Here is a 22,549-nt window from a genome sequence, read left to right on the forward strand (position 1 = left end):
AAGATCAAAATATTTTTTGTTTTACTCTTCTCAAATCTTAAATGAAGCAATTGATTACTATTACATGGAGAACTCTTTACACTTTAATGAATTCTTTATCTTAGAATAACATATTGTTTTATGTTTCAAACATGGTGACAAAAAATGAATCTCAAAGTCAAATCCATTCAAATGCCTGCTGTACTTAAGGTACGCTTAAACGTTGCCATTCATCTTGGCACTAAGAAAACAAAAACAGTGTAAATTTGTAGAATTTATAGTTCATTGTCTGTCAAGCCAATTTGGATTTTCTGAAAGTCTCCCTTGAGGTCACTATCCTGAAGATTCTAGCAAGATCTTTCCTTGTAGGAGACACATCTTCTGTGGACTGGCCTAGTTTTCCAGCCCCATGAATACTTGGAATGGGAAATCTCCTTTTTCTGGAAGCATTGTGCATAGAATGAGTGCCAGCCATAGATAAAATGTTCCCGAAAGTGTGAACAGAGCCTTAGTTATATTACAACATCTCTGTCTCTCAATCAGGTGTCAAACCTGGCAAGGAAGCTTTACTAGAATGAGCACATTCTCCAGTATGACTAGGCTAAAGGAAACCAGCTGTCACAGCTAATTTACCAAGTCCCAGATGGTAGTTGCTATTGAAAATCAAGGAGATGTCTGTAGTTGGAAAGTTAATCCAGTTTGGAGGAAATAAAATGACTGGGTCAAGTGTACACCTCTTTTCTAATAGATCAAGAAAAAAGGACCTAGGATTTGTGCCAATGATATGAAAGAAGAAAAACCTACATCAATATCTAAATGATTTAGTACTTTTTTTCTCATGACTTTAGATTTAAAGGTAAAAACACAACCTTAAAATATTGAGATGATAACAGACCCAAAATAGCACCTCACAGCCACACACAAACACAATGAACCAACATTTTGTTACCTGCAGCCAATACAAAGCACAGACTATCATATTACCTCCAAAAAAAGCCGTTTCCCAGTTTCCTGCCCGGGTCTTCGTTCCTGGTGGCACTTGCTACACGAGAGGCTCTCAGAATATGGGCCCTCTACCAGTGGCAGCAGTAGCTCCTGGGAACTTACAAGAAATATAAAACCTCAAGTAGCTCCCCAGGTCCTACAGAAGCCTCAGCTCTGGGGTAAGGCTTGGCAATCTGTGTTTAAAGGATCCCACCAGAGGGGGCGCCTGCGTGGTGGAGTTGGTTAAGCCTTAGACTCCTGATTTTGACTCAGGTCAAGATCTCAGGTCTTGAGATCAAACCGTTTGTGGGGCTCTGTGCTGAGCATGGAGTCTGCTTGCGATTGTCTCTCTTCCTTTCTGTCTCTCTCTGAATCCCAGTCCTGGTGCAGGTTATCGCACATGCAAAAAAAAAAAAAAAAAGAGCCCACCAGCTGATGCTGATGCTGAAGTTCACTAAAATTTAAGAACTACAGTGCCAGGCCATGTGTTGCTCTCTCATCTTAATTACAATTTGCTTCATTTACATTTAGGCATTTCTCATTGTAGAAGTAGCAAATGGGAACTGGTGCACGACTTAGGTGGCTAAGAGAGGGGCTCACAATCCACCCACTTTGGGACCTTAAAGGTTGCACAGTGTGAACATTCTGCTGCATCTCTCTCCTTATTTTGATTTTGATGTCAAATAGATGCTTTCCTGAATTCATAGATTCCACACATTCCATATTTTATAACCAGCGATAATTTCTACTTATCCAATCCCGTAAGACTTTGTCTATTTCTTTCCAATGGTTCCCAAGAAACAAATTCTTAAAATGACATTTCTATTATGATCTCAAGTTCCTCCCATCACCTAGCCATTCGTTTTATTAAATACAAATATACAGGGACGGCTGGGTGGCTCAGCGGTTGAGCGTCTGCCTTTGGCCCAGGGCGTGATCCTGGAGACCCGGGATCGAGTCCCACATCGGGTTCCCAGCATGGAGCCTGCTTCTCCCTCTGCCTGTGTCTCTGCCTCTCTCTCTCTGTGTCTCTCATGAATAAATAAATAAAATCTTAAAAAAAATAAAATAAATACGAATATACAGCAACAGTTCTCAATTTTGGCATCATATTAGAATTATGTAGATGAGCTTTAAAGAAAAATCCCAATACCTGGAATGTACCCCATATTAATTAAATCAAAATACCTGGGAGTGAGATTCAAGCACCAGTTTTGTTGTTGTTGTTGTTGTTGTTCATTTGTTCATGGGTTTTTGTTTGTTTTTTAATTTAGAGCTCTTCATTGATTTCAGTGTGCAGCTAGGATTCAAAACCACTATATGATAGCATATAGATATATTCTATTTTTACATCTTTATTATTCTTGGAAATTCAATTCAGGATCTGGTTGCACAAACACCTGTGTATCAAGTGCTCTTTAATCCATTAAACACTTTTAAAATCCATATACTTGTTGAGGCAAAGAAAATAAACATTTTTTTTCTTGGAATTCGATATCCACAAAAGTTGACAATGCCTTATCTCAATGACGAAAATGTGATTTCTTTAAGTAAAATTCAGTATTAAAAGGGGAGAAATAAAAACATTGATAGAAACAAAATTTCGGATTCTCTTATATTTACAACTTGTTCCTGATGCAGACTAGCTTCAAAGGACTATCTCAGAAAGCTGAGTTCGACAATGTCAATACAGTTCTCCCAAATAATGTAAAGGAAAATATGGAGCAATAAGCTATGTGAGAATAGACTCTTAAACTCAAAATAAAAAACAGCAGCTGCTTATCTGAGAATTGACAGATATCTACTTTCCAACACTTCAGTCACTTTTATGATGCATTTTTTAAAAATAGAATGGAAAAGGACTTTCATTCTTACCAATGCATTTACACTACATAAAATCATGGGTAATCGTGCCCGGAGGAACCCAAATATATAAAATGCGGAAACTTCAAACTTAATCATACCATGCAGTGAAGAACAAGCAAACAGAAGCAGAGTCATGTTTTCCACAGAAGAACAAATCTGACTTCAGTGGATTTATATTAAGAAGCCAATACGTTCAAAAGAAATGAAGGAATACAAAGCATTGTTATAGAAGTATGAAATTTATGCTTATTGAGCATACAGGATACTCATATAATTATACAACCTGTTTTGGGTACAAAGGAGAAATATAAAGAATCCCAGAGTCACTTGCCTTAGCCCTTAATTTCACTGTCTAGTTCAGGGATGAGAGGCTGTTTTCAGTAAAGAGGCAGGTAGTAAATATTTTCTCTTTTGTAGATCATACAGTCTCTGTTGATATGACACAACTCTGCCATTTTATCACAAAAACAGTCACAGACAATATGAAAACAGACGAGTGTGGCTGTGGTCCAATAAAATGTGTTTTAAAAAACAGGAAGCTAGCCACATGTGGCCTACAGGGAGTGATTTGCTGACCCCCTGGTCTAGTGCACTGTGTCTGTGAGTGACCACCACAACTCACTTGCCTTGAAAGTCCCTGTCTCTGCCCACACTTAACATGGCCTTGGGATCTGTCAACAGCCCTTGCATCTTCTCACATTGTATGTGAGAAGTAGTAATCTCATCCATTTCACATTTTATGCTGATGACTCTAAAACCGTGATCGCTAGCATAAACCCGTGTCTTGAGATCTAGGCTCTTATAACCCGAAGACTTGATCCTACAGCCCAATGCCTCCTCTCTATATCATTTAGATGTTCCATTGGCAACTCAATCTCAACACCAAAACCAGTGTCTTCCCTGTAAAACCTGCTCCTCATTTGGACTTTCCTATCTACCCAGTTATCCACGCTGACCCCTGGGAATTAGGAAACACCAACCCCCCCCCCCCCAGCCCCCGGCCATGGCTAGGTAAAACTGTAGCTATGAACTACTTCTTTTTTTTTTTTTTTTTTTATGAACTACTTCTTGATGTTGTGCAGCATCAAAAGCCATAAGTTACAACTACATACAGTAACATGGATAAGTCTCAAAACACAGTGTTTTGAGAGTTCCACCGAGAGTGCCAAAGGTAGAACATACTGTGATTTACTACCATTTGTGTAATTTAAAACATTCAATAATAAAAATAATACTGTATATTTTTCAAAGGTATACAAAAATCCTGGTTCATAAACTAAACATACTAAAGTGGGAGTCTTCTGAGTGGAGATTGAGGGAAAAATATAATATCAGTGAAATAAGAAAGTTTACCAGTCCAAAGACAATAGTCACCATCATGATTAACTCAATTCTGCATTTAAAATAAGTCTTTTTAAAAAAATAAAATAAAATGAGTCTTTTTAAGTAGAAGAGGTATACTACATGGCTGCAAATAATATGTGCTATTAAAATGGCTAAAACGAAGGACTTCTTTGCCAATACTTATATTTAAAAGTTTTACAAGCTTGACATTGGAATGTAACAATGGAAATCTTAACTATCTAGATATTGATATGTTTCAGTTACATAGCATAAACTTTTGTTCATCACATTGATCATTCAATTGTATTACCACAAATAGAAGTTTCTAGAGCTTCCTAAAAAGTTTCTAGAGCCTGATGTCAGCCTACTTCATGATGAAAATTTCTTTAAATCTACTATTGTAATGAGCTGTTCAGACATGGTGTGGTGTATCAGAACCCAGTAACACATCCACCCAGGCGTTTTTCAACACTACATAAGGCTTCTTTAGATACATCACATAAAAGTTTGTAAGAAGAAACTTGAGAGAATTAGGTTGTTGGTTTCAATCTGAGAAACTATAGCTGGATCAAAATATAGATATATACCTTTTATTTTCTACAATAATAATTCAAAGCGAAAACACCACCAGTTGCTGATAAACAGAGCCTAATCCTACTGAAAGATGATTGGCTGGCCAGTCTCTAATATGTGCCTGGATGAGATTTCCATATATTCTGTTAAATAACACCAACTCCTGAAAATTAGTTAGGTACTAAGACTTTCTGATTAGGGGAGAATATACTGAATGTGAGACCAAGCCACAACTTTTGTCAATACAAGCATTAAAAACAGGAAAAGGGTCTTATTTTATACAGAGAGTATAGACCTTTTTTTTTTTTTTTTTGAGTATAGACCTTTTAACTGGTTACTAAACTTTTCACTTTTTTGTCAGTCACAGTGGCATCATGTAGAGGGACAGACCTAAATGTAGATTATTCCTCTGGCTCTTCAAGATCACTTTAATTCTATTTCTCTAAAAATGGTAAGCATATGCAAACTCAACATCAGAAGCATTCTTGGAAAAAGCTGTAACATGGGCAAAGACCATTGCGAGGCTCCTATATCTTCCCTGTCCCTTCCTCTTCATAACTTCCTTGCCCCCACCCACCTGCCCCACAAGGTTCTTATTCCAGCTTACTCCAGACATGCCTCCCTCCTCCCATTCAGAAGACTCCTGTGCTTTGTCTCAAGAGATAGTGTGTGTCAAAATGCTTTCCAAACAGCAGGGCACTTTACAAGGGCCTTTTGCATTACCCACAACGTTCAATATTAAGTAGAGTAAAACAGATGCTATTTACTTTAAAATAATAGAAATCTTAACTTGAGGAAGCAAGAATAAATTATTGATAATGGACTCACTGATCTTTTATTTCCAGATAACTTGGCAGTGAATGATGACAAGCTGATGTGTTGCGGCCCTTGCTAGCAAAGTCTGCATTTTCATAGAGGGCAGTGTACTCTAACCTTAAGGAACTTAAAGATATCCATATCTAATGATAAAATTCCAGACTGCAGGTATGATAGAGACTTTTGGCTGAGAGCAAGTGTTAGAGTGGAGATCACCCTGGAAACCCCATCTAAGACAGCCACATGCCACACGGTACTGGCTGCCACTAAGCTCAGCCCAGGTTCTATAAATATTGACCTGGCATTCGAGAAAAAGTCCAAAAATAAATGGTGACTATATAAATTCTAATTTTGAGTGTGTTGACCAGTTTCTGTGACTCTATATCCTATTTTGAACAGTTAACACTTTGTCTTTAATTCCTGTCTTATAAGATTTTATGATATGGGGACTTTGCCATTAAAAATAATCTAGGTGAACAGAGATGAAATTATGATTCTTTTAAGCAATATGTATATTTTACATCTATAACTGAAGTTTGTTACTGCTGTATGGATTGTTTTATTGTTGTTATTTAATGATGAGTCTAAAATTATTCATGTTTTGAAATGTCATTGGAAACGGCAAGCTATGAACAACTGGCCTTCATCCAAACTTTTGGAACAATCACACACGTTGACTCACTGGGGTCTTGTTACATCAGTCTGGATTTCAAACTATAAATTCAAGCCAATTTCCTCAACCTAAAGTGCTATGTCACCATATTTGGGCAAGGACTGTAGTGGTTCTATTATAAGCTTCTGGGCTGAAAAGCAAAGTGGAAGCAAATTTTTTTCTCGACACAAAGTTAAATCACCATGCTATGGATGGTACACACTAAACAAATAAGTTCACTTTAATGTAATCACGTGCTATAGTTAGGAGACTTTCTGAAAATGATGTTAAAAATCTATGTTTCTTCCTCTTACTCCCACCACCTCTAACTGATGTTTTTTGGTAAAAGTGATCCAAGATCTGCACTGGACCTTCAATGAAGATGGGAAACCCTTGCTCATATCAAGTTAATGCTGGAAACAGTTCTATGCCTATGTTGAATACCCTTTTAATATCTGAGTCCCAACTCTCAGGGCAGATGTACAGGCTCAAAGTAAAGTTAGTTTTGTTAAGAGACAGAAGGAAGGACAGAGGCTGGACATCATACATCATTGACTTAGGGATACACTCTCTTGGATTTCTCTGATATGATTCCAGCCTAAGAATTTTCTCAGCAGTTTATTCAGCAAATATTTATTAAGTCCCTTCTGTTGAGTCATGCACTGAACTGGGTGCTGGTAGTATAGTGGGACACTAAATATCATCTCTACCCACATGGAGCTTATAATCTAGTGTCAGAAACTAACATTTAGCAAATAATTACATAAATATCCATTTAGGTTACAACAAGCATCATAAAGTACTGTTAGATTGCATAATGGGGGATATACTCTGGTTTGAAGAATCAGGAAAAAAATTGAATTGAAGCTGGAGTTTGGTGATAGCCAAAGAGGAAAGAGAAGATTGTGTCAGGCAGAGCGACATTCCAAGGTCTAGTCAGAAATGAGCTTGGGAAGGCACCTGGGTGGTTCAGTTGGTTAAGCATCTGCCTTCGGTTCAGGTCATGATCCCAGGGTCCTGGGACTGAGCCCCACATTGGGCTCCCTGCTCATCTGGGAGCCTGCTTCTCCCTCTCCTCCCTGCTTGTGCTCTAGCTATATATCTCTGTGGCTATCTCTCTCTTTCTCTCAAATAAACTTTTAAAACAAATGAATTTAGGTTAGCCAGGGATTGAAAAAAGTCCACAGGGGTGAAGAATAATGGATGGTGGTGAGCATGAGAAAAGTTGATGTTGGCGATATAGGCAGATGCTGGTTACTTAGGACCTCGGAGATCATGGTCAGAATGTAGATCTTTATCCCAAGACTGTGTGGAAACACTGAAGAGTTTTAAGGAGGAGATCTGACCAACTCATTATTTTAAGATGTGGCTGCTTTGTATGAGAATGAACTAGGAAGAGTCAAAAGGATAGAGTGATTATATTAATATAACAACTGTAGGCAGCAGATGGTGGGGGCTAGAACTAAGGTATGTTAAAGAGGAATGCATAGGTGTGAAATATATTTAGGTTTCAATTCAAGAGCTTAGTTAGGAATAGAGAAGAGATTAATGAGAAGAAAGTAGGAAAGGTGACTCTAATGCCCAAGTTTATGAAATGAACAACAGCATGAAGAGCAGTTCTTTTACTGAACTTTGACCAGAACTATAATGGCAGGAACAGCAAGAGTTAATTTTAATGTTGTACATTTGCATTTTCAAACACACCTTAAACATTGAGCAGATAGATCGGATAGTGATCCTGGGATTCAAAATTATGGACTTGAAATTCACAAGAAGGTCGGGGCTCAAGAGTCACATTTGAGCACTTGGGACTCTTGCAGTATGATTAGAAAGCTAACTTATCACCATCTTCCACTGTCTCTGTAAAATACTTCATCCCCATCAGTGGATGAAGACATGGACCAGTACCATGTTAAGATGTCTTTGTGCTTCTCTAGGTTTGGAAGATATTTGATGCTGACTCTTCCCTGGCCACATCTGTGGATTCCTTCAAGAGCTCTCATTAGTGGGAACTTTCACCCCCGGGGTTGTCAGGTCCCTCCTCTACAGCCCCTGAGGAATCTAGCAGACCACACCCATTTAGTCCTTTTGGCCAGTATCTAAAACATGTCCATGCTGTTATTTCTTGAGAATTGCCCACCTCTCGTCCATGTGTATCTTAGATCAAGCCACAAAATACCATAGACTGAGTGACTTAAACAACATTTTATTTCCTCTCACTTCTGGAGGTTGGAAGTCTGAGATCAGGGTGCCAGCATGGTGGGTTTCTGGTGAGATTTCTCTTTCTAACTTACAGATGGCCACTATCTCGCTGTGTCCTCACATGGCAGCGAGAGAGAGAGAGAGAGAGGTCTTCCTCTACTTTTAAGACAGCAGTCCTTATCAGATTAGGACCCCACCATTGTGACCTCACTTAAGTTTACCTCCTAAAGACTTTATCTCCAGATACAGTCATTGTATTGGGGTTGTAGCTTCAAAAAAAGAATTTGAAGTTGGGGACACTGTTCTGTCCATGGCATTGGGAAACACACAGTCATTTCTCAGACAAATTAATAGCCATCTATCCTTTATTCCTGCCAGTGGCGCAGTCACCAAACCTCCACTAAATTTCCAAGGGGATTCAGACATCTGTTTATTGTGTCTTCCAATTCACAAAATAAATTTAATAAATTTAAAATTAAAAATGATTTTCAGTCTCACAAATAATTGATAACATGTAAGTGAATGGAAAAAGGTATCATTTATACTAATATACTGGCAAAGATTGATTTTTATTTTATTATTTTTTTGAGATTTTATTTATTTATTCATGAGAGACACACAGAGAGAGGCAGAGACACAGGCAGAGGGAGAAGCAGGCTCCATACAGGGAGCCCGATGTGGGACTCTATCCTGGGACTTTAGAATCACACCCTGGACTGAAGGCAGGCACTCAACCTCTGAGCCACCCAGGCATCCCTATTAGCAAAGGGATTTTTTAATTTAAAAAATTAAAATTATCTAGTGTTAATGAGATTATATAGAATTAGCATTCTTTTTTTTTAAGATTTTATTTATTTATTTGAGAAAGTGGGAGAGAGAGAGCTCATGCACACCAGCAGCTGGTGGGCAGTAGGGGTGAAAGGCAGAGGGACAAGCAGACCTCCACTGAATGCCCAATGTAGGGCTTGATCCCAGGACCCTAAGATCATGGCCTGAGGTGAAATCAAATACTTAGCCCTCAAGCCACCCAGGTGCCCCAAATGAGGCATTCTTAGAACTGTCAGAGGAACTATAAATTGATAGAATATTTTGGTCAATAAGCAATTAGGCAAAACTCATGATAATATTGAATTGACACACCTTTGGCCCAATTCTCAGAATTTAATATCCAGCATTATTTACATATGTGCTCAAATATACATATTTGGATCTGGATATAGACAGGTTGGTAGGTAGATAGACAGATGGATGTTTGCAGGTACCCTGCTATTTAATAGAACAGAAAAAGGAAATTGTCTATGGCAAAATTATGGCAGGAAACAGAATCAATTCAGGTCACTCAAGTACCCTCAACTTTATGGTCAACTAATATTCGACAAAGCAGGAAAGACTATCCACTGGAAAAAAGACAGTATCTTCAATAAATGGTGCTGGGAAAATTGGACAGTCCCATGCAGAAGAATGAAACTAAACCACTCTCTTACACCAGACACAAAGATAAACTCAAAATGGATGAAAGATCTAAATGTGAGACAAGAATCCATGAAAATCCTAGAGGAGAACACAGGCAACACCCTTTATGAACTTGGCCACAGCAACTTCTTGCAAGATACATCCATGAAGGCAAGAGAAACAAAAGCAAAAAATGAATTATTGGGACTTCATCAAGATAAAAAACTTCTGCACATGGGGGATCCCTGGGTGGCTCAGTGGTTTAGCACCTGCCTTTGGAGGACTCCGGCCTCCTGGAGTCCCGGGATCGAGTCCCACATCGGGCTCCCTGCGTGGAGCCTGCTTCTCCCTCTGCCTGTGTCTCTGCCTCTCTCTCTCTCTGTGTCTCTCATTAATAAATAAATAAAATCTTAAAAAAAAAAAAAAACTTCTGCACAGCAAAAGAAACAGTTAACAAAACTAAAAGGCAACCTACAGAATGGGAGAAGATATTTGTAAATGACGTATCAGATAAGGGGCTAGTTTCCAAGATCTATAAAGAACTTATTAAACTCAACAGCAAAGAAACAAACAATCCAATCCTGAAATGGGCAAAAGACATGAACAGAAATCTCACAGAGGAAGACATAGACATGGCCAACACGCACATGAGAAAATGCTCTGCATCACTTGCCATCAGGGAAATACAAATCAAAACCACAATGAGATCCCGCCTCACACCAGTGAGAATGGGGAACATTAACAAGACAGGAAACAACAAATGTTGGAGAGGATGCGGAGAAAGGGGAACCCTCTTGCACTGTTGGTGGGAATGTGAACTGGTGCAGCCACTCTGGAGAACTGTGTGGAGGTTCCTCAAAGAGTTAAAAATAGACCTGCCCTACGACCCAGCAATTGTACTGTTGGGGATTTACCCCAAAGATACAGATGCAGTGAAATGCCAGAATACCTGCACCCCGATGTTTATAGCAGCAATGTCCACAATAGCCAAACTGTGGAAGGAGCCTCGGTGTCCATCAAAAGATGACTGGGTAAAGAAGATGTGGTCTATGTATACAATGGAATATTCCTCAGCCATTAGAAACGACAAATACCCACCATTTGCTTTGAAGTGGATGGAACTGGAGGGTATTATACTGAGTGAAATAAGTTAATCGGAAAAGTACAAACATATGGTCTCATTAATTTGGGGAATATAAAAATTAGTGAAAGGGAATAAAGGGAAAGGAGAAAAAGTGAGTGAAAATATCAGTGAGGGTGACAAAACATGAGAGACTCCTAACTCTGGGAAATGAACAAAGGGTAGTGGAAGGGGAGGTGGGCGGGGGGTTGGAGTGAATGAGTGATGGGCACTAAGGGGGGCACTTGGCCGGATGAGCACTGGGTGTTATGCTAGATGTTGGCATATTGAACTCCAATAAAAAAAATTTAAAAAGAAAAAAAAAAGCAAAGTGCCAGGGTGGATAGGGTGGTGGTGTTCTGTAGCTGGTTCACATCAGCTCCCAAGAGCTGATTGTAATTCTTCCCAATATTGCATTCAGTAATTTCAAGTCGGTATCTTGAAATCAGTTGTTGTGGAAGTATTTATACCCACAGAAATTGTCAAACACCAAACATTTCTTAGCCCACGACTGGTTTGGGGGAACAGCAAGGGATGGTGAGGCAGCAGATTAGCAACAGCATGAAGCCATCATCACCCTTAGGCAAAGGAAGGTAATGTTAGCAGAACAGGGGCAGAGGCTTGGCGAAAAGAGCCATCCATGGGGAACGATCTTTATGGAAGAGTTCAGTCACTTCCAGAACATGCAGTTCAGAGAGGGAAGGAGTGGAAAATAAGACCATGATTTTTTTCCACACACCCAAACCCACTGGCTAAGCACCACCAGTGGTTAAGGGTCAGCCTCCGTGGATAGAGAACATCAGGTTAAGAACAGAGCATAATCTGTGAGAAAGGCAAACAGAGACTAGCCAGTTCGTTATTTAAATATCTGTCAAGACGGAATAAATTACGTATTTTGGAACATGTGTTAAAACGAAAGACTACGAAGACGTGAAAAAGAAGGAGGCAGGCCTCTGTGTAACAACACAAAATTCCAATAATACATTGTTAAACATGGTGAAAAGTAGGGTATAGAAATGTATGCATTTTTAAATACCATTTTGGAAAAAATATACAAATATATATATATATATATGCTCCTTTTCATAGGCCACACAAAACAGCTAAAAATATATATATACCAAACTCTGAAAGCGATTACCTTTGGAAGACAGGGCTAATCAAAGCAAAGGGGGGACTTGCACTTTCAACCTCACAGATTCCAAATATGCTTGAAGTTACGGACAGGCAGTAGCTTTATAGCACATTTTCAACAAAGCAGTCGGTTAGTGTCTCCAAAGTGGATGACCTCAGGTTGGCTATGCTTTCATGTGTGTCATCTAAAATGCGTGATCTTTTCCTTCAGCTGCACACCTGACAGTCTCTGGAACATGGAGGCATCGTCACATCTTCCTGCTACCTGAAAATCAGTATGGACATGGAGGGTATGATCATCAGCCCCGAGGTGTGGGTAGACTCATGTAGGAATATTCTAGGGAACTTACATGCAGATGGTCGGTGAAGAGGTCGAGGTATCCCCAGTACAATGCCTAAAATCAAAGCATCTTTAGGAACAGCAGCGATTGGCTTTAAACTCTCAAGCACTCCCATAGGTTTCTACGTTTTCATTTTGTTTCCACTTAACAGAAGTGGGGAAAAAACAATGATAATGCGTGATATCTCAGTAATCTATCTCTGGAACTCTCTGGCAACATGCTTAGAAAATTATGCTTTTTTGAAAAATAATCCCCCCCCAAATACAACTTATTTTACTACCTAAAACAAGTGAATCCTTTATTCCTAATATTGAGTACACATAAATCATTCCAAGTAGGGCTCTTTTTGTTGTAAAGCTTGATTTTTTTTTTTTCATAGAAAAGAAGACCCCTGTACCGTGTATTAGATATATGAGGAAAAACGATCAGGTTTTTCAAAGCCAACAATACTTGCAAACTTGAATATATTTAGATTTCTGGAATGGCTGAATTATAATCAACATGGAAAAGAAAACATCACTAAAACATTCTCTTGACCAAAATACACACTCCACCCTTCAGCCACTTCCTCATGAGACCACGTGGGCATAAAACCATGTACCCTCTCTTGTCTGCTTGTTACTTGTCAACTAGTCGCCATAGCTCATCAGAGGCATCCAGGTCAAGTTTGCCCAAACATGTCAATTAGAAGCATTGTTAGCAGATGTTCTGGACACCTAGGATAGCTCTATTACCCTCCTATCATCTGGAAGCATCATGAAACTGAAATCGTTTCTTCAGAGATTTGTTGCTCAAATGCTCCATGATGCAAAGCAACTATGAAACACATCTCCTGAATAAGTCAGACAAGACGAAAATAAAAACTGTCATCATTCTATCATTTAGAAGAACTGGAGAGAAATGACATCAAAAGCGGTACTTAAAAAGGGAATAAAATTCCCCTCAATTCTATACTAGTTAATGATGACAATAAAAACGTTAAATCCTGGAGCAAGCGTGAGAGTGCCTTTATCAGTTCAGCGGCTACTAAAAATCTCTTCTCTTACTTTAAAGTCATAGATTGTCAACGCAAACATTTAAAGGCTTTAAAATATGATTGCTTTTTGGAGGGGTAGGGAGTGGAGGATGTAGGTGGGAAAGGGTAAGTAGGCACAGGGAATATTTAGAAGTATATATTTTTAAAACATATTTCATATCCCTGGGAAATCTATTAAGTTCTCAGATTGATGGTTTTAATGTTCTCAATGGATTCAAAAGATGTTAGGGTATTTTGTGCTTAGACTTCCTGGTGAAATGGCATATTATCTAGTCACTTCATTACTTTTTATACTTTAACCTAGGCACTTTGCTTCACGAATCATTATATTAAATGAGTTCTCTTAATAAAACTGCTTGTCAGAGTCTCACTTTATAAAACCGAACTGGTGGGATTGACCAATATCAGCTAACCAAGAAAATAAACAGCAAGCCTTTTCCTTAAAATGAATAGTAGGGTTTACACAATCTGTATGCACACTATGAGCGGGTGTAGTCGAGCCCCGGGAAGCCTAAAGAATTATTCTGGATTAGATAAAGTGCCTCCACAAGACATTTTTCCAGCAAAGAAAGAGATAAGGTTCATCTCTTTGAGTGATAGGAAAGTTAGTCTAACAACATGACTTGCCAAGGAATAATTTCACTCTGAATACTTTTTTACACAAAATGGTGACTCACAGATCTGGGAGTAAGGAAAAGGAAAAAAGTTCTGGGAAGCTAAACAGACTTTACCTTTTGCATATTTCTGAGCTGAACTGGTAACCAGGGTACATTTTCCTAGCTGAGTATTTGATTCCATGAAAGATACTTTTGTTTTATGAGCATAAGAAATAAGAGCAAGAGAGAGAGGCAGGAAGGGAGAGGAGATGAAATGGATATCTTGTCTCTCGTAAATAGCTAATTACTATACCTACAACTAAAGATCATCTTTTAAAGAGATCTCTATGGGGCACCTGGGGGGCTCAGTTGGTTAAGCAGCCAACTCTTGATTTCTGCTCAGCTCATGATCAGCTCATGATCTTCTCGAGTCCCGTGGACAGCTCCCGGCTCAGGATCTTATTCCTTGCTTGAAATTCTCTCTCCCCCTCCCCCCCCCCAAAAAAAAAGAAAGAAAGAAAGAAAGAAAGAAAGAAAGAAAGAAAGAAAGAAAGAAAGAAAGAAAGAAAGAAAGAAGTTCTCTCTCCCTCTTTTTCTCCCTCTGCCCCTCCCTCTGCCCCTCCCCCTGCTTGTGCCCACTCGCTCTCTCAAATATATAAATAAATCTTTTTAAAAAACAGATCTCTGATTTTAGTAACAAATAAAATACTTACCTGTAATTATAATCATTTTCCTTATAATTATCTATGAAAGGTCATCAATATACAGGTCATTTCTTTTTCCAATTGCCAAGGCTGAAAAGGGTTGTCTTGAAATTCTGCTTCATTTCCATTGGACCACAGTCCAAGATCATTGCCTTTGGGTGTTGCTGATAATACAATAATTCCAAGTGAGATATAGATCCTTGTGTAGGTAAGTGACACTTTATTAGGCCCCGAGAAATTATTTGTCCCAATAAATTTTCTTGAAAGATTTTATTTATTTATTCATGAGAGACACAGAGAGAGAGAGAGAGAGAGAGGCAGAGATATAGGCAGAGGGAGAAGCAAGCTCCATGCAGGGAGCCCGATGCAGGACTCAACCCCCGGGCTCCAGGATCACACCCTGGGCCGAAGGCAGATGCTCAACAACTGAGGCACCCAAGCTTCCCTGTCCCAAAAAATTTAAGGTGGAAATGCATTTCGCACAATGCTTCACTTTCCACTTACCCAAAGCCAGAGTAGACATCATGTCTTCCCCCACTCCCACAGGGTCACATTTGATACTCAGGCTGTTTCAACTCACACTATACACCTCTGAGTCATCAATCAGCCATCCAAGTAACATTTTGATTTTTAAAAACAAAGTTTATGGGACCTCGATGACTAACAAAAAGGATTTGTTTTAAAATTCTGGTACATTAACAATGGAATACCATTCAGTCCTTTAAAATAATGTCGAGCACACCAATCAATGACATGAAAATAGGTCTATAATATAGTGTTAGATGGAAAAGGCAGTTGCCAAATACTATGCATAAAAAGTATGTACTTAGAAATATATGCACATGCAGAGTTACAGATATCTGAAAAATTGTATCAAATTTTTGATGATTATCTCTTGGTGGTGGAATTAGTGGTAATTTTTATTCTTTTTGGGGAGAGTACGTATAACTTAGAACAGTAGATTTTTACTTATTTCAGCCCTATTTTGGCTCATTTTTCCATGTAGAAATTATGAGTTTGGTAACAAGATTTCACATGGTAACTCTAGTGACAGAATGTTAATAGCCATTGTATCAACCTGATGGTAAAGCATTCTCTTTGACTCCCTAGTTTGGTTTCCTTCCTTCCATAGCCATTCCATAGGCATTTAGTCATCATGGGATGACCAAGGGTAAAGGGTCAAAATAAATATTGTGATCACTGCCTCATCCTTCCAATTAGACTTCTCATTCCTCATCTCTCCCAGGCAAACACACTGTTGATAACTTTGATAATCAGAAAGAATTGGAACTGAGAGAATCTCCAAAGAGAACTAACAAGTACTGACATATATACTGACTCACTAATATGTATAATATTATGTATATTGTAATATAATCCACGTGTTTTATATGAAGATTCTGTGGATTAGAGATTTTAAGAGATGTACTCAAGGTCACCAAGCTAAGTGCAGAGCTTGGATTTGAACCCAAGTCTAATTGACTGAGGACCCCATACCTTTCTGCCAATAGATACCAACCTCCCCAAAATATTTCTTGCATACTTACTTCATGTCAGACACTTCATATATATTCATCTGATCCTCAAGATAACCTTGGTGGATAGTTATTATTATCTTCAATTTACAAATGAGGAAACTGGTGTTCAGAGAGTTTAAGTGATTTCCCACAGGTCCTACTAGGGTTGCAAACTCTACTCAAATTTTAGTACGTCAGAGCTGATCCTACCACACCAATGTATTTGCTAGTGTTGCTGTAACAAAATACTATAGAGAGGTGGCTTGAACAACAGAAATTAAGTTTCTCACAATTCTGGAAACTGGAAAACTAAGATCAAGGTACTCTCCTGAGGTCTGTCTCATTGGCTTATAGATGGCTATTTTCTCATGCCATCTTCAGGGTCTTCCCTGTGAGCACATCCCTAGTGTGTCTCTGAGTGTCTAAATTTCCTCTTATTTTTTTTCCAGTGCAATACATTTTTATTGATCTTTTTTGTGTGTACCACGTTCAGGGGTAGGCATCAGTGATAGAAGGGGAGTGGGGATTCAAAAATAAATAGCACATGGTCTCTTGTTCCAAAAAACTTGCCATCTAGTAGATAATCTTTTTCCAGTTTTATTGAGAAATAATTGACATACATCACTGTATAATTTTAAGGTATATAGCATAATGATATTATTTAAATATATTGTGAGATGGGATCCCTGGTTGGCTCAGCGGTTTGGCACCTGCCTTCAGCCCAGGGCGTGATCCTGGAGTCCCAGGATCGAGTCCCACATCGGGCTCCCTGAGTGGATCCTGCTTCCCCCTCTGCCTGTGTCTCTGCCTCTCTCTCTCTCTCTCTGTGTGTGTCTCTCATGAATAAATAAATAAAATCTTTTTAAAAATAAATAAATAAATAAACAATAACTAAATAAATAAATATATTGTGAGATGATTGCAATAGGTTCGGCTAACATCCATCTTCTCACATATTATGTATGTACATAATAAAAAGAAAAGAAAAAATTATCCTTGTGATAAGAACTCATAGGATTTTCTCTCTTAAGCACTTGTCTATATCTCACAGAGCAGTGTTAGCTAGTCCTCATGTTGCGCATTATATCCCTAGTACTTATTCTATTCAGTGAAGTTTGTAACTTTTGACCACCTTCCACCAATTCCCCCTCCTCCATCTCTCCAGTTTTGATAATCCTAAGTCTGATCTCTTTTTTCTCTGAGTTTGGTTTGGTTTTGATTCCACATAAGGTGAGATCATAAAATATTTCTTTCACTCTCTGACTTATTTCATTTCTCATTGACGCCTTCAAGGTCCATCCAAGTTGTTGCAAATGGTGGGATTTCTTCATTTTCTTTTTATGGCTGAATAATGTGCCACTGTGTGTGTGTGTGTGTGTGTGCGCGCGCGCTTATGGCAGAACTTCTTTATCCATTCATCCATCAGTGGACACTTAGTTGTTGCCAGGTCTTGGCTATTATTGTACATAATGCTGCTATAAACATAGGGGTGCAGAGCATCATTGGTGAGATTGTAAATTGGCACAGCCTTTATAGAAAACAGCATGGAGGATTCTCAAGATATCAGAAGTAGAGCTTACTATCCAGTAATTCCACTTTGGGAAATATATACAAAGGAAATGAAAACACTAATCCCAAGAGGGATCTACACCCCCATATTCAAATTTCCTCTTCTTGTAAGAACACCAGATTAGTGCCTACCCATATGACCTTAATTACCTCTTTAAAGGCCCTGTCTCCAGGTTGTCTTTTAGTTTTGTTGACTGTTTCTTTTGCTGTGCAGAAGCTTTTTATCTTGATTAAGTCCCAATAGTTCATTCTTGCTTTTGCTTCTCTTGCCTTCGTAGATGCATCTTGCAAGAAGTTGCCGTGGCCAAGTTCAGAAAGGGTGTTGCCTGTGTTCTCCACTAGGATTTTGATGGATTCTTGTTTCACATTTAGATCTTTCATCCATTTTGAGTTTATGCTGAGTGAAGTAAGTCAGTTGGAGAAAGACAATCATTATATGGCTTCACACATATGGGGAATATAAAAAATAGTGAAAGGGATTATAAAAGAAAGGAGAGAGAATGAGTGGGAAAAATTAGAGAGGGTGACAAAGCATGAGAGACTCCTAACTCTGGGAAATGAACAGGGAGTAGTGGAAGGGGAGCTGGGTAGGGGAATGGGGTGACTGGGTGATGGGCCCTGAGGGGGGCACTTGATGGGATGAGCACTGGGTGTTATACTATATGTTGGCAAATCGAACTCCAATTAAAAAAATATATAAAAAATAAATTTAAAAAAATAAATAAAGTAAAAATAAAGGTCTTGTCTCCAAATGCAGTCGCATTCTGTGGTAATGGAGTTAGGACTTGAATATATGAATTCGGGGTATAGGGGCATGATTCAGTCCATGACAATCATCCCACAAAGTCATAATACTGATCTTTTACAGACTGTCTTCAGTTCAGGTTTCTACCTGTTTTGAGGACTGTAAACTTCTTAATCTCTATGTGTACATAATTCCAATATGCATAATATCCAATATATCCACTACACATAAAAGTGTACAAATATACTCATTGTATTTGAGTGATTAGATGGGCTGAACTACAGGCAGGAGGATAGAATATCTAGCAGCAGGCTAGCTCACTGTGTTGAAAAGGAAGTGATTACGCCCATCCTTACAATGGTTTATTGTTTCAGCTCCAGAAGGAATAGCATCAATACTGGGCCAATCCTTGCCCCATGTTGCAGAAAACTCAATCTATGCCCTGGGGTTAGGTGGGGTGATGCTTTAGGGATGTTTATGGCTTCCAGACATACCACCTCCTCACATCCTGTGGGGGAAACTACAGCTGAATGAGTCAGCGACTAAGTTGGGAATCAGCCCAGAACTTCTAGAACAGTAGATTCAACATGTAAAAATGAGAATAATACCCCATAATCATTTTCACTATGAACCAGTTGATTTTGAAGATATGATTCATTTAAGATAAAGCCAAATATTCCATCTACATACTTTTTGAGCCATTAAGAAAAGAATTGTATGTATATATGTATATATATTTAGGGCATTTCTCTTTTTTATACTTCCAGCAAATATAGAAAGAACACAGAAATTCAACTCTGGAGAGATAAGGAGAGAAAGAAAAGATACAGAGCTATGGACATGCACACATACAAACTCACATGTATACATATTAGAAGACAAGGGGTAAAGCTAGTCAATGATCATTGTATTCAGATTTTATAGACACACAAAAACTAAGGAATCTGCTTTGAAATCTAGACCACCAACACTACTTCACTTCATAAGACATTTTTCCATTTGTTTCCCCTTTGTTTAGTGTAGACTTCATTTAACATATCAATTACTAAACAGACTTCTAAAACCAAGAGAAGGGGGATCCTGGGTGGCTCAGTGGTTCAGCGCCTGCCTTTGGCCCAGGGCATGATTCTGGAGTCCTGGGATCAAGTCCCACATCAGGCTCCCTGCATGGAACCTGCTTCTCCCTCTGCCTGTGTCTCTGCCTTTCTCTCTCTCTCTCTCTCTCTCTCTCTCTCTCTTTCTGTGTGTGTCTCTCAGGAATAAATAAATAAAATCTTATAAATAAATAAATAAGTAAATAAATAAATAAATAAATAACCAAGAGGAATGTCAACAAAATTATGTAGCTAACAAAAAGGTCAGCATTTTTTATTTGTTTGTATTTGTCCTAATAGACAGATGAATTTAATTGTTTAACTAGACAGGTTTATCATTAGAATATTTGTTAATATAATACAAATTAATTCAAAAGGATTTGGATAAGATTTCAGGGAAAAATGCTCAACTTGAAGCAATGTAGTTAGATGGTCCAAATTGTTGATGTCACTCTCTACTTTCTACTCAGAAAAAAGCTTTCTTTTGTAAAGTACATGATCTTATGCCAACAAAACATTGTTTTCATCTCTGCAATGATGTAGTTTCCAATGTAGAACTGCAGCCACTTACTTTCTATGGAGCTAGGAACACAATGAGATGATTCATGCTTTGGGTCATTTACTCAGGTTATTACATTTTAGCCTTGGATCCTAGAGTCCCTCATTCTCCTGTATATATGTTTTTGATTCCTGTTTCAGGGAATAAGACTGAAAAAAATAATCCTGGAAGTGGCCTCATACCTCTGGCATTCTATCAGCTGATGAGCTGGAGTGAAAGCCTAATCATAAAGCCCTCTGACAAGATACCCTAACCAGCTGGGTCATGGATTCTCTGTCCATTGCCAGTCATAACATTGGCTACAAAATCTTGGAGAGGACAGGCTTTAGCCAGGTTTTCAGTATCAACAATTACATAACTATGTAATTACTATGGCTGTCTGATTTATAAGCTTCTTTTAAAAAAAAGATTTATTTATTCATTTCAGAGAGAGAGAAGGAGTGTGGTGGGGAGGGGCAGAGGGAGAGAGGGAATCTTAAGCAGACTCCCCACTGAGCACAGAGCCTAACGTGGGGCTCAATCTCACCATCCTGAGATCATGACCTGAGCTGAAATCAAGAGTTGGACCCTTTAAATGACTGATCCACCCAGGCGCCCCTAAACTTCTAACTACAGTGCTAAATTTAATGTTTTCTTGAGTCGAATACTCAATCCCATAGTTTTTTTAGGTCTCTTTGACCCTGGAAGATTTAAGGAATAGATTCTATGGGGCAGGAAAATAAAATGGGGAGCACTACCCAAAATTTAGAAATACCGCTGTATCATTTTTGGACTAGAAGAAAGTGCACAAAATAACAGCATGTGTGTACAATTTTTAAAAAATAAAATGGTGAAGCTTGTTCTGAAGCTTATCAGTTGCAACTTTAGGGTCCCCTTTCTGTTTTTCCTTCCTTCTCTGACATTCCATACGTTCACTCATGTTTTTATCACTTATTGTTATAGCAGGATGTGACTTGCTGTTTTATAACTCTTTCCCACTGTTTTTGGAGTTCAGTGCTCATCCCTCCTCACTGGGGTACCGATAGAACTCACTAGGGTGTGGTCAAGACCATGCCGCTATGCTGTCCTATTCAGCTCACCTCCTTCTTTTTTTTTTTTTTTAAGACATTATTTATTTATTCATGAGAGAGAAACAGACAGAGACAGAGACACAGGCAGAGGGAGAAGCAGGCTCCATGCAGCGAGCCCGACGTGGGACTCGATCCCAGGTCTCCAGGATCACGCCCTGGGCCAAAGGCAGGCACTAAACCACTGAGCCATCCAGGGATCCCAGCTCACCTCCTTCTAAAGTCACTCCTGTTCTGGGTCATCTTGGTATCTACCATATACCCGCTAATCCATGGAAAAAGAATCACTTTCCTGCCAAACAGTGGACACATTGCAGACGTGAATTCTCAGTCTGTAACCAATTGTTCAAATGTTAAACATAAACATACAGAGTTTTCATTAGCTGCGTTTCTGTAAGTCCCCAATCCCCCTCCCCACCCATTTTGCACTTCACATATTCCCACCAGAGCTGAAGGTTTTACATTAATCTGGGAGAATGCCTTCTTTATCTTTTCTGCTGTGCTGGGTGGAGTTTTATAGACTCCTTGAATCCATGGTGGGGAGAAGAGAACTTCCATGCTGAAATATTCCCTAAAATGGTCTCTCTGGCTGTTCTTTGGCAACCCTTGTGTTTGTTGTTTCTCTAAGGAGATACTCTTTGATTCTTACTCACAGTGTATTGTGCTCTCTTACTAAGGTTTAGATTTAGCTAACCCACAAAAATAAAACCTACTTTGAATAGTTGGAGAGAAGTTAGCCAGCTCCGTTCTTTCACTCCTATCTTTCCCGGCTCATCCCTCTGTATTAAGATGTCTTCAATATAAAGCCCATGTGAATCGTGTGTCCATGGTCCACCTTTTGTGCCACAAATCGTGGCCTTCTCCCCATCTCATCAGGCCTCTTCAGCCAGCGAAATTGGCCATGCCATCTTCCTCCCCAAGCCACCCACTGTCATTGGGCTCAGAATTCTGGAACGGAGGTATAATTAAAACAAGGAACAGATTGGTTGGGTAGAACACTTGAACAGAACAGAGAACTTGAATTTTGAAATTCAAATTTTTGCAGGGTCCAGACTCTGAGTGAATATATATGAATGTGGGAAAGTATGATGATGACACAGGTAATTTATTGGTCTATATGAACAAGGAAAGCTCTTAACATTGATATTGATTATAAATAATGGATAAGTAGGAAGAAAAAGCTTAAATTTTTTATTTGT

The 22,549-nt window shown here is 38.8% G+C and overlaps 1 long non-coding RNA gene across 4 annotated transcripts in view; it reads right to left on the bottom strand.

Moving 5' to 3' along the window:
* Window positions 1–22,273, bottom strand: part of LOC140625557 (uncharacterized) — a 67,284-nt gene extending 45,011 nt beyond the window's left edge. For all 4 annotated transcript variants that reach the window (XR_012024909.1, XR_012024907.1, XR_012024908.1 and 1 more), the window contains exons 1-5: window positions 22,064–22,273; window positions 18,036–18,282; window positions 14,809–14,963; window positions 12,469–12,606; window positions 12,130–12,383 (exon numbers count right to left, since the gene is read on the bottom strand). This is a non-coding gene — a long non-coding RNA (uncharacterized lncRNA). The remainder of the gene's footprint in view (window positions 1–12,129; window positions 12,384–12,468; window positions 12,607–14,808; window positions 14,964–18,035; window positions 18,283–22,063) is intronic.
* Window positions 22,274–22,549: the final 276 nt, after the last annotated feature.

Source organism: Canis lupus, chromosome 36 (genome assembly GCF_048164855.1).
Source record: "Canis lupus baileyi chromosome 36, mCanLup2.hap1, whole genome shotgun sequence".
NCBI classification, from domain to species: domain Eukaryota; kingdom Metazoa; phylum Chordata; class Mammalia; order Carnivora; family Canidae; genus Canis; species Canis lupus.